Here is a 10,501-nt window from a genome sequence, read left to right as displayed (position 1 = left end):
TGGTGGCACTGGAAGTCCAGGCCCAAGATTACATTAACACAGAGTTCTGGCATCATGAGGAGTTTAAAATCCTTGTAGTCCGTGCCTTTTACAGTCAGTGTTACCACGCAGTAGACCAAAATGTCCGAAGTGTGGGGCTTAGCAGCCATAGCAATTCTGCTCCGTGTAGGGGTTACCATTAATGAGTGCCGTCGTACCAGGCTAGGGTGGATAAAACTCTCGGTACTCCCACAGTCAATTAAACATTTCGTTAAATTCCCATTTACCTGTATGTCCATCATGGATTTTGTCAACGGGTGTGGCCTGGATTGATCCACCGTGATCGAAGCCACTGTTGGGCCCTGGGAGGCCGTTGAGTCGGGAAAAGATGGCGGATCCCAAGATGGCAGCCCGCACAGCACGCACGAGGCGGTGACGGAGTTGGAAATCGGATTCCCCCTGCAGACTTTGCTAAAATGCCCCTTTTTCTTACATTTGAAGCATGTAGCGTCCTTCGCTGGGCATTGTTGTCTGGGGTGCTTGGCCTGGCCGCAGAAGTAGCATTTCAGGCCTCGAGACATTGCCGCTGTAGTAGGACTCCTGGGTGAACTTCTGTGTGGGGACTCCGGCGGCGTAGAGCTGGTCTGAGACCTGGATGGGGAAGATGGCTGATTCCAAGATGGCGGCCCCCTCGGCGCGCACGAGGCGGTGAGGGCCGCATGGCCGGAAGAATAAGAGTCAGAGTTTCTCTGGGCCACGTCCAGCGATCGCGCAGTGGCCACTGCCTTTTTTAAGTCCAGGACCTCCTTCTCCAGCAGTCTCTGCCGGATATAATTCGATTTGAGGCCCGTGATGAAGGAATCGCGGACCAATTCGTCAGAGTACGCATTGGCCGTCACGGCCTTGCAGTTACAGTCCTGGACCAGGTCCTTTAGGCCCTGTAAGTCCTCTGGCCGCTGCCTGCGTGTAGCCAGCAGATGTCTGGCGTACACTTCGTTTACCGGCCTCTGGTATTGGGCCTTCAGGATAGTGATGGCCTCCGTGTAAGAGGTGGCGTCCCGGATGAACGAATAAATCCGATGACTTACGCAAGTAGTCAGTAGACTCAGTTTATCTACCTCGCTAGCGGATGAGGCCCCCGCGAAGAGTTCGAAGCATTTGAGCCAGTGTCCAAATTGATTTGATGCTTCAGCAGAATGTGGATCCAAGTCCAGACGCTCTGGTTTTAGGAGTCGATCCATCCCATTCTTTAGTGATTAAAATTGATGGGCCTTCAATAACCACAAAACTAGAAGTTATAGACTTAAACAAGTTGGCTTTTAATCACTAAGATCAGAGCTAACATCTCAACATGCCGACTGGTTCACAGGAATGAGTCATACAGATCCTGGGATCTTTATGTAAGAGAAGTCAGGGGCGGAGCCAAGAGCCAAGACCTGGAACCTCCCAGGTTAGTCGGGAAAGAGGAAGTGAAACTATACACAGTGGGGGAGGGTAATATACATGAGTGCAAAACGAATACAGGATCAAGACAAACAGATTTCATTACAACTTGCAAGGAACATAAAAGCGGATTGTAAAAGCTTCTACAAGTATATAAAAAGAAAAAAATTAGTGAACTCAAATATAGGTCCCTTACAGTCAGAAACAGGAGAATTTATAATGGGGAACAAAGAAATGGCAGTGCAATTAAACAAATACTTTGGTTCTGTCTTCACAGAAGAGGACACAAATAACTTCCCATAAATGCTAGGGAACCAAGGGTCTAGTGAGAAGGAGGAATTAAAGGAAATTAGTATTAGTAAAAAAATAGTGCCTGATAATCTGCATCCCAGAGTACTAATAGATATAGCCATGGAAATAGTGGATGCATTGTTTGTCATCTTCCAAAATTCTTTAGATTATGGAACAGTTCCTGCAGATTGGAAGGTGGCAAATGTAACCGCACTATTTAAAAAAGGAGGGAGTTAGAAAACAGGGAACTACAGGCCGGTTAGCCTAACATCAGTAGTAGGGAAAATGCTAGAGTCTATTATAAAGGATGTGATAAAAGGACACTTAGAAAATATCAATGGGATTAGACAAAATCAACATGGATTTATGAAAGGGAAATTGTGTTTGACAAACCTACTGGAGTTTTTTGAGGATGTAACTGGTAGAATAGACAAGGGAGAACCACTGGATGTGGTATATTTGGATTTTCAGAAGGTCTTTGATAAAGTCCCACATAAGAGGTTAGTGTGCAAAATTAAAGCACACGGGATTGGGGGCAATATACTGGCATGGATTGAAAATTGGTTAACAGACAGTAAACAGAGAGTAGGAATAAATGGGTCTTTTTCGGGGTGACAGGCGGGAACCAAATGTAATATTTCCAAGTTTGCTGACAACACAAAACTAGGTGGGATTGTGAGTTGTGAGGACGATGCAAAGAGGCTTCAAGGCGATTTAGATAAGTTGAGTGAGTGGGCAAATACATGGCAGATGCAGTATAATGTGGATAAATGTGAAGTTATCCACTTCGGTAGGAAAAACAGAAAGGTAGAGTATTATTTAAATGGTGATAGATTGGGAAATGTTAATGTACAAAGGGACCTGGGTGTGGTGTATGTGCCTTTAAGAGCAATTATGGTGTATGTGCCTTTAAGAGCCCCAGGTGTGCGTAATGCCGGTAATTGCCACTTGGGCTATATAAGCCTGTGTATTGTGTATATCCTTTAGAAACCCCCCCCAGACTTGCTTAGTAAATATCTATGAACCAACTCCTGTCTTCAGTGTCTTTATCTACACACGGACACTACAGTGGCGACGAAGTGGAAACGGACTTACCTGCAATTCGGCAGCACCTCAAGGACATCGATTCCTCCAGCGTCCAGAAGACTCAAGGAAGTAAGAGAAACTGTGGTTTCACCAGCTGGCCAAGCTGGTGACAGGTACTGCGCTAATCCTTCCTGGGCGTCAGGCTGGAGCTCCAGCGGCGGGCTCTACAGCTGAGACAGGCAGCGAAATCGGAGGCAAGCAATAATGGACTGGGAGGGTGCACTCGAGAGACGGCCGGCGCGGCAAGCAGGTCAGCGTTTAGACCTCCGTCGGGAACGAGTCTCCAACAGTGAATAAACGGAAACCACAGTAAAACAGCGTTGTTATTGGTAGCAGCGGCGGGAAAGCGCGGGAAGCGCCATATCGTTGCTACAGAGAGAAAAAAAAAAGTGCGGGAAGCGCCATATCTTTTCTGAAATGCCTAAATCTGGTAATATTGAGGCTTTTGATGGCGCAATGGAAGATTGGACCACATACGTGGAAAGAGTAGAGGTTTATTGCACTGCAAATGGAATAACAGATGAAAAAAAAGCTTCAGTACTTCTGAACTTAATGGGCGCGAAGACATACGGGCTGTTACGAAATTTAATCACTCCAGCCAAACCAAAGGACAAGACTTTTAAAGAAATTGTTGATACCCTGCAGGAGCATTTAAACCCAACACCGCTGCTGATAGCGGAACGATTCAAGTTCTTCAAGAGAAATCAACACAAGAATGAAAGTAACGCTGATTACCTAACCGAATTAAGAAAGCTATCAAAGTACTGCCAATTCGGAGCAGGACTATCGGATTATCTTCGAGACAAATTTGTTTGCGGTCTCTTAAGTGAAGGAACACAAAAAAGACTGCTTTCTGAAAAAGATTTAACATTGGACAAAGCTTTCAGTATGGCTGTATCATACGAAGCAGCAGCAAAAGGAGCTGCAGAGATACAACAAGAGACACAGGACTTCGGCACCCATAAAATGACACAGGAGTTCGGAAGATGTTATCGCTGCGGCAGATCCACCCATAACCAGAGGGACTGCTGGTTCAAGGGCAAAGCATGCAGGCAATGTGGTAAGATTGGACACATTGCACGGGTATGCCAATCTGGACAAAATAAATCCACTGACAGAAAACAAAAAATCAATAAAGAAAAGTACAGGAAGGTACAAATGATGACGGACAATAGCTCCGAAGACCAGAATAGCGATAGCGACTCCGGAAACAAGAGACTAAGCTGTCTCAAATTACATAATGTACTTGCCAAAGAGGATTACCAAACCATTTGGGTTACCCTCACAATAGCAGGGTCCCCAGTTAAAATGGAGCTAGATACAGGATCAGCTCTAACCGTAATAAATCGACGAGATTACGAGAGGCTATTTTCGCATATACCTCTAAAAGACACATCCATTATCTTAAAAACATATACGGGGCAGAAGGTCTACCCCAAAGGAAAAATAAGCGTGCCTGTGGTATACAACGGCAAAGAAATACAAAATTTGTATTTATACATTCTACAAGATGGTGGTCCACCGTTGTTGGGACGTGAATGGATAAGGAAGATACGTTTAGACTGGCACTCCATTCAGGCACTGACGCTGACCAGTAAGGAAAAAAACAATGATGACATCATACCTGAACGATTAAAAGACATCTTGGCCAACGCCAAAGAAGTGTTTCAAGAGAAACTAGGAACCTTGAAAGGCATCACTGCCTCAATAAAAGTGGAAGATACAGCAATTCCAAAATTTTTTAAGGCAAGACCGGTGCCATACGCAATACGTCCGGCAGTCGAGGCGGAGCTGAAGAATTTAGAAAAGGCAGGCGTATTATCCAAAATAGATTGGAGCGAATGGGCAACACCCATCGTTCCAGTCATGAAAAAAACATTGAAAAATAACTCTGAGGAACAGAAAAACATTCGCATCTGTGGGGACTTTAAGGTGACTGTAAACCCGGTCCTTCACACGGTACAGTATCCTCTTCCGAGGATAGAAGATATTTTCGCCTCACTATCCGGAGGGAAACGTTTCACAAAAATTGACTTGGCACAGGCATATCTACAGATGGAGGTTGAGGAGACCTCTAAAAAGTATCTCACAATAAACACACACAAAGGCCTGTACCAGTACAATCGACTGGTTTTTGGAATAGCATCAGCTCCAGCTATCTGGCAAAGAGCTATGGAGCAAGTCCTGCAAGGGATTCCGGGGACTCAATGCTACCTAGACGACATCCTTATAACAGGAGAAAACGACAACGAGCACCTTGCCAATTTGGAGCAGGTGCTCACTAGGCTGAAAGAACGGGGCCTACGAGCAAATCGCCCCAAGTGCGAATTTTTCCAAAATCAGATATCATATTGTGGCCACATAATTAATAAGGGTTGCATAAGTCACCTGAAAAAATGGAAGCAGTTATAAAAGCCCCAGCACCTGAAAATGTTTCACAATTAAGGTCATTCCTGGGATTAATAAATTACTATCATAAATTTTTACCGAACTTATCAACTATTCTACACCCTCTTAATGATCTTCTACAGACAGGAGTGATTTGGAAATGGAACGAAGACTGTAAACGTGCCTTCCATAAATGTAAAGACTTAATCACATCCGAGAAAATTTTGGCTCATTACAACCCATCACTACCAATCAGACTGGCATGCGATGCATCCCCTTACGGCATAGGAGCGGTATTGTCCCATAGATTCCCTGATGGCTCGGAACGACCGATAGCTTTTGCGTCACGCTCATTGAACTCAGATGAGCGTAACTATGCCCAGATAGACAGGGAAGCACTCAGCCTGGTATGGGGAGTGAAGAAATTCAACCATTACCTACACGGACAAAAATTTACCTTGCTGACTGACCATCAACCCCTCATCTCCATATTCAACCCTAAGAAAGGTGTCCCCATTATGACGGCACAAAGACTACAGAGGTGGTCCCTTTTTCTAGGGGCACACCAATACAACATTGAATACAAAGGGTCAAAACAGCATGGGAATGCTGACGGTTTATCATGCCTACCGTTGCCGACGATAGAAGAGGCACCTACAGTAGACCCAATAGAGATATTCCACTCTACCATAGTGGAATGTCTACCGGTGACAAATTCTGCCATTGAAAGGGAGACAAGAAATGACCCTACTCTCTCACGGGTCTACGATTTAACAGTGAAGGGATGGCCAGCACATGGCGAACCACTGTTGCCAGCATTCTCGCAAAGAAGAGAACAGCTGTCAGTGTGCCGAGGAACCTTGATGTGTGGATCCAGAGTGGTGATTCCACCCAAACTCCAGGATAAAGTGCTAAAGGAGCTTCACGAGGGGCATCTGGGTGGAGTGAAAATGAAGAACCTAGCTAGGGCGTTTGTATGGTGGCCAGGTATCGATGGAGACATCGAAGACATGACCAAGAGCTGCCTAGGATGCCAGAAGGTCCAAAATGCTCCGCCACAGGCCCCTCTACATCCATGGGCGTGGCCCTCATCTCCCTGGCAAAGGGTGCACATCGACTTTGCTGGTCCATTTATGGACTCAATGTTCTTAATCGCAGTTGATGCACACTCCAAGTGGCCGGAGGTAATAAAGATGTCCTCCACCACCACGGAAAAAACCATCACAGTATTAAGGACCATATTTGCCAGGAATGGGCTGCCGGAGCAGATCTGTTCTGATAATGGACCGCAATTTGTGTCCGAAGAATTCAGAAAGTTCTTAAAGAACAATGGGGTAAAGCACTACACGTCCGCCCCCTACCATCCCGCCACCAATGGATTGGCTGAAAGGTTTGTCCAGACCTTCAAGAAGGCCATCAAGGCCATGGGTAATGAAGACATAAAACTTCAGCACAAGGTGGATAACTTCTTATTTGCATATAGGAATGCAACGCATATGGTTACTAACCAAACTCCCGCCATGATGTTCTACAATAGAAACCTAAGATGCCGGCTGGATTTGGTCAAGCCCAACATCCGAAGGGACGTGGAGAACCGGCAGTTTCAGGGCATGAATGAAAGGCCAACTAGGGCCTTCCAGATAGGCCAACCGGTTTTGGCCCGGGACTACCGTACCGAGAAATGGCAGCCTGGAACTATCTGCACACGATTAGGACCACTGATGTATACCGTGGACATCGGAGACAGCATAATAAGGTGCCATGCTGACCAAATCATCAAGTCATCCGAAAAGGGACAACCTACACCACCACTCTATACATCTAACGATGAAGTAGAGATACCCATATCTACCTCCGATCCGGTGATACTGGAGCCCGATGAACCCGACACTGGCCTTCAAGCCGAATCAGCCTTGCCAGAAGAACCTACTACACCACCAGAAACTACTACACCCCCGAGGCGTTATCCGGACCGAGTCAGGAAGCCTCCTGAGAGACTAACTTATAATTAATTAATACAGCAATGTATATTATTTTGCATATAACATGTAATTACTAATTACTTAAAATATGATGTACTAGTTAGCTAGAAGGGGAGGAATTGTGGTGTATGTGCCTTTAAGAGCAATTATGGTGTATGTGCCTTTAAGAGCCCCAGGTGTGCGTAATGCCGGTAATTGCCACTTGGGCTATATAAGCCTGTGTATTGTGTATATCCTTTAGAAACCCCCCCCCAGACTTGCTTAGTAAATACCTATGAACCAACTCCTGTCTTCAGTGCCTTTATCTACACACGGACACTACACTGGGTGTCCTTGTACACCAGTCACTGAAAGCAAACCTGCAGGTGCAGCAAGCAGTTAGGAAGGCAAATGGCATGTTGTCCTTCATTGCAAGAGGATTTGAGTACAGGAGCAAGGATATCTTACTATAGTTATACAGGGCCTTGGTGAGACCACACCTGGAGTACTGTGTGCAGTTTTAGTCTCCTTACCTAAGAAAGGATATACTTGCCATAGAGGGCGTGCAGCAAAGGTTCACCAGACTGATTCCTGGGATGGCAGGACTTCTTATGAGGAGAGATTGGGTCAACTAGGCCTGTATTCACTAGAGTTTAGAAGAATGAGAGGGAATCTCGTGGAAACGTATAAAATTCTGACAGGGCTAGACAGACTGGATGCAGGGAGGATGTTTCCCCTGGTTGGGGGATCTAGAATGAGGTCACAGTCACAGGATACAGGGTAGGACATTTGGGACTGAGATGAGGAGAAATTTTTTCACTCAGAGGGTGGTGAACCTATGGAATTTTCTACCACAGACAGCTGCGGAGGCCAAGTCACTGAATGTATTTAAGAAGGAGATAGATAGATTTCTAGACACAAAAGGCATCAAGAGGTATGGGGACAGAGCAGGAATATGGTATTGAGATAGCGGATCAGCCATGATCATATTGAATGGTGGAGCAGGCTTGAAAGGCCAAATGGCCTACTCCTGCTCTGATTTTTCTATGTTTCTATGTCAAGCGAGATTTTCCCTTTTGAAATCCATGCTGACTATTCATTGTTATACTTTTGGTTTCTAGATGTTCTTCTATTTTCTCCTTTAGTAGGGATTCCATTATTTTTCCTACCACCGATGTTAAGCTGACTGGTCTATAATTCCCTGGACATGTTCTTTTCCCCTTCTTAAATATAGGTATTATGTTAGCTATCCACCAGTCCTCTGGCACCACACCTTTTTCTAATGAATTATTAAATATGTGTAGTAATGCCTTTGCTATCTCTTCCCTAGATTCTTATAAAATGCGGGGATGCAATTCATCCAGACCAGGGGTTTTATCCTCTTTGAGTTTGATTCGTTTATTTAATATATCCCCTTTTAAAATTTTAAATGCACTTATCTCATTACTCATCTCATCATCCAGTGTCATGTCCACCTGTTCTATCTCCCTGGTAAACACCGAAGTGAAATAATGATTTAATATTTCTATTGTTACCTGTGGTATTGTCCTGTCTATCCCTTAATAGCCCTATTCCCATACCAACCTTCCTTTTTTATATTAATGTGCCTGTAAAATATTTTACTATTTTGTTTTATGTTCCTTGATAATTTAATTTCATAGTTCCTCTTTGCCTTCTTAATTGTTTTTTGACTTCTCTCCTAATCCCTTCATATTCTCTCTTATCATGCACTCCTCTATTGTCTATATACTTATTGTATGTCTCTTTCCTTACCCTCAATTCCTCCCTTATGTCTTTATTCATCCATGGAGTCTCATTAGTGTTTAGTTTGTTCTTTCCTTTTAGCGGAATATATTTTTCCTGCACTCTGAACACCATTTTAAATGTTTCCCATTGTCGTTCTACATCGTTATTTGCCAATATTGTTGCCCAATTTATCTTCCCAAGTTCTATTCTCATCCCCTCAAAATCAGCTTTTCTCCAATCTATTAACCTGGTTTTTGTCATACTTATGTCCTTCTCTATTACCACCTTAAAGCATATTGTATTATGGTCACTATTGCCTATATGTTCCCCTACTTTTACTTCTCTTATCTGCTCTGGCTCATTCCCCATAACTAGATCCAATAGCGAAACCTCCCTTGTTGGGCTTTTTACATATTGGGTTCGAAAGGAGTACTGTAGACATTGTAGGAACTCCATTTTCTTATCCCCTTTACCTACCTCTTCTGTCCAATTAATATCGGGATAGTTGAAATCCCCCATGATTACTATTCTATTTTTTTTACTAATTTCTCTAATTTGTGTGTATATTTCTTCCTCCACCTCCCTTCCACTGTTAGGTGGTCTGTAAACTACACCTATTAGTGTGATTGATCCTTTATTATCTTTTATCTCTATCCATATGGATTCTATTTTTGTCTTGCTGATATCTACGTCCCTTTTTTCTACTGCCATTATGTTATCCCTAAAAAGTATAGCTACTCGACCTCTCCTTTTTCCCTCTCTATCTTTTCTAAATATGTTATACCCTGCAATGTTTAATTCACAGTCCTGATTTTTCTGTAGCCATGTCTCAGTAATCCTTACTATGCCTGGTTCCTCCCAACACATGATTGCCTCCAGCTCCCCTGTTTTATTACAGACACTGTGCATTGCTGTACAGACAGTTTAACTAATTTTTAATAGGATTTCCTCTCACTTTATGTTTAACCATCTATTTAAACTCCTGTTCTGTAACTCTATTTATTCCCTGGCCATCAATGTCCTCCTTTACTTTACTCTTTCCTATGCTCACTGTTCCCATTTTGTTTATATTTAGGCTGCTTACGTTTCTTGTAGATCCCTCCCCTTAAGACATAATAAGGACAATCTATATTTTTCAGACAAAATGTTTGGGATTTTGCTTCATCAATAAGGAAGGTTCGAACTTTATAATTTTTGTAAAGTTAAACGAACTTTCAAGTAACTAAATAAATTGTCACAACAAAAGGCATATGTAATTCTTGACAATAAATACCATTACTACAAATTTGCAAGAAGCTTTATATTCCTTTCCTTCCATGTTTTAAAATTCATTGTGTAATTTCCTAGTTTGGTATGAGAATAATTTTGTATCAGTAGATTACATGAATTAATGGGCACTGTTACCACGCTTGACCATTCAGTTGATAAATATACAATGTGGAACAGAGCCATACTGACAAGGAAGACCCCAGGTTTGACTCCTGATCTGGGATGAGTTAGTGGCTCTCAGTCAGCACAGTGGTCGGATGCTAAAGGGCTGAATCAGCTCAAATCCATTCAATATCTAGGATCACATGAAGAATTATTCCTGGGTCAAGGTGCCGCAG

Source organism: Somniosus microcephalus, chromosome 2, assembly GCF_052327205.1.
Source record: "Somniosus microcephalus isolate GS21.2 chromosome 2, FLI_Smic_1.0, whole genome shotgun sequence".
In the NCBI taxonomy this organism is placed as follows: domain Eukaryota; kingdom Metazoa; phylum Chordata; class Chondrichthyes; order Squaliformes; family Somniosidae; genus Somniosus; species Somniosus microcephalus.
Note: the sequence above shows the minus strand (reverse complement) of the source record.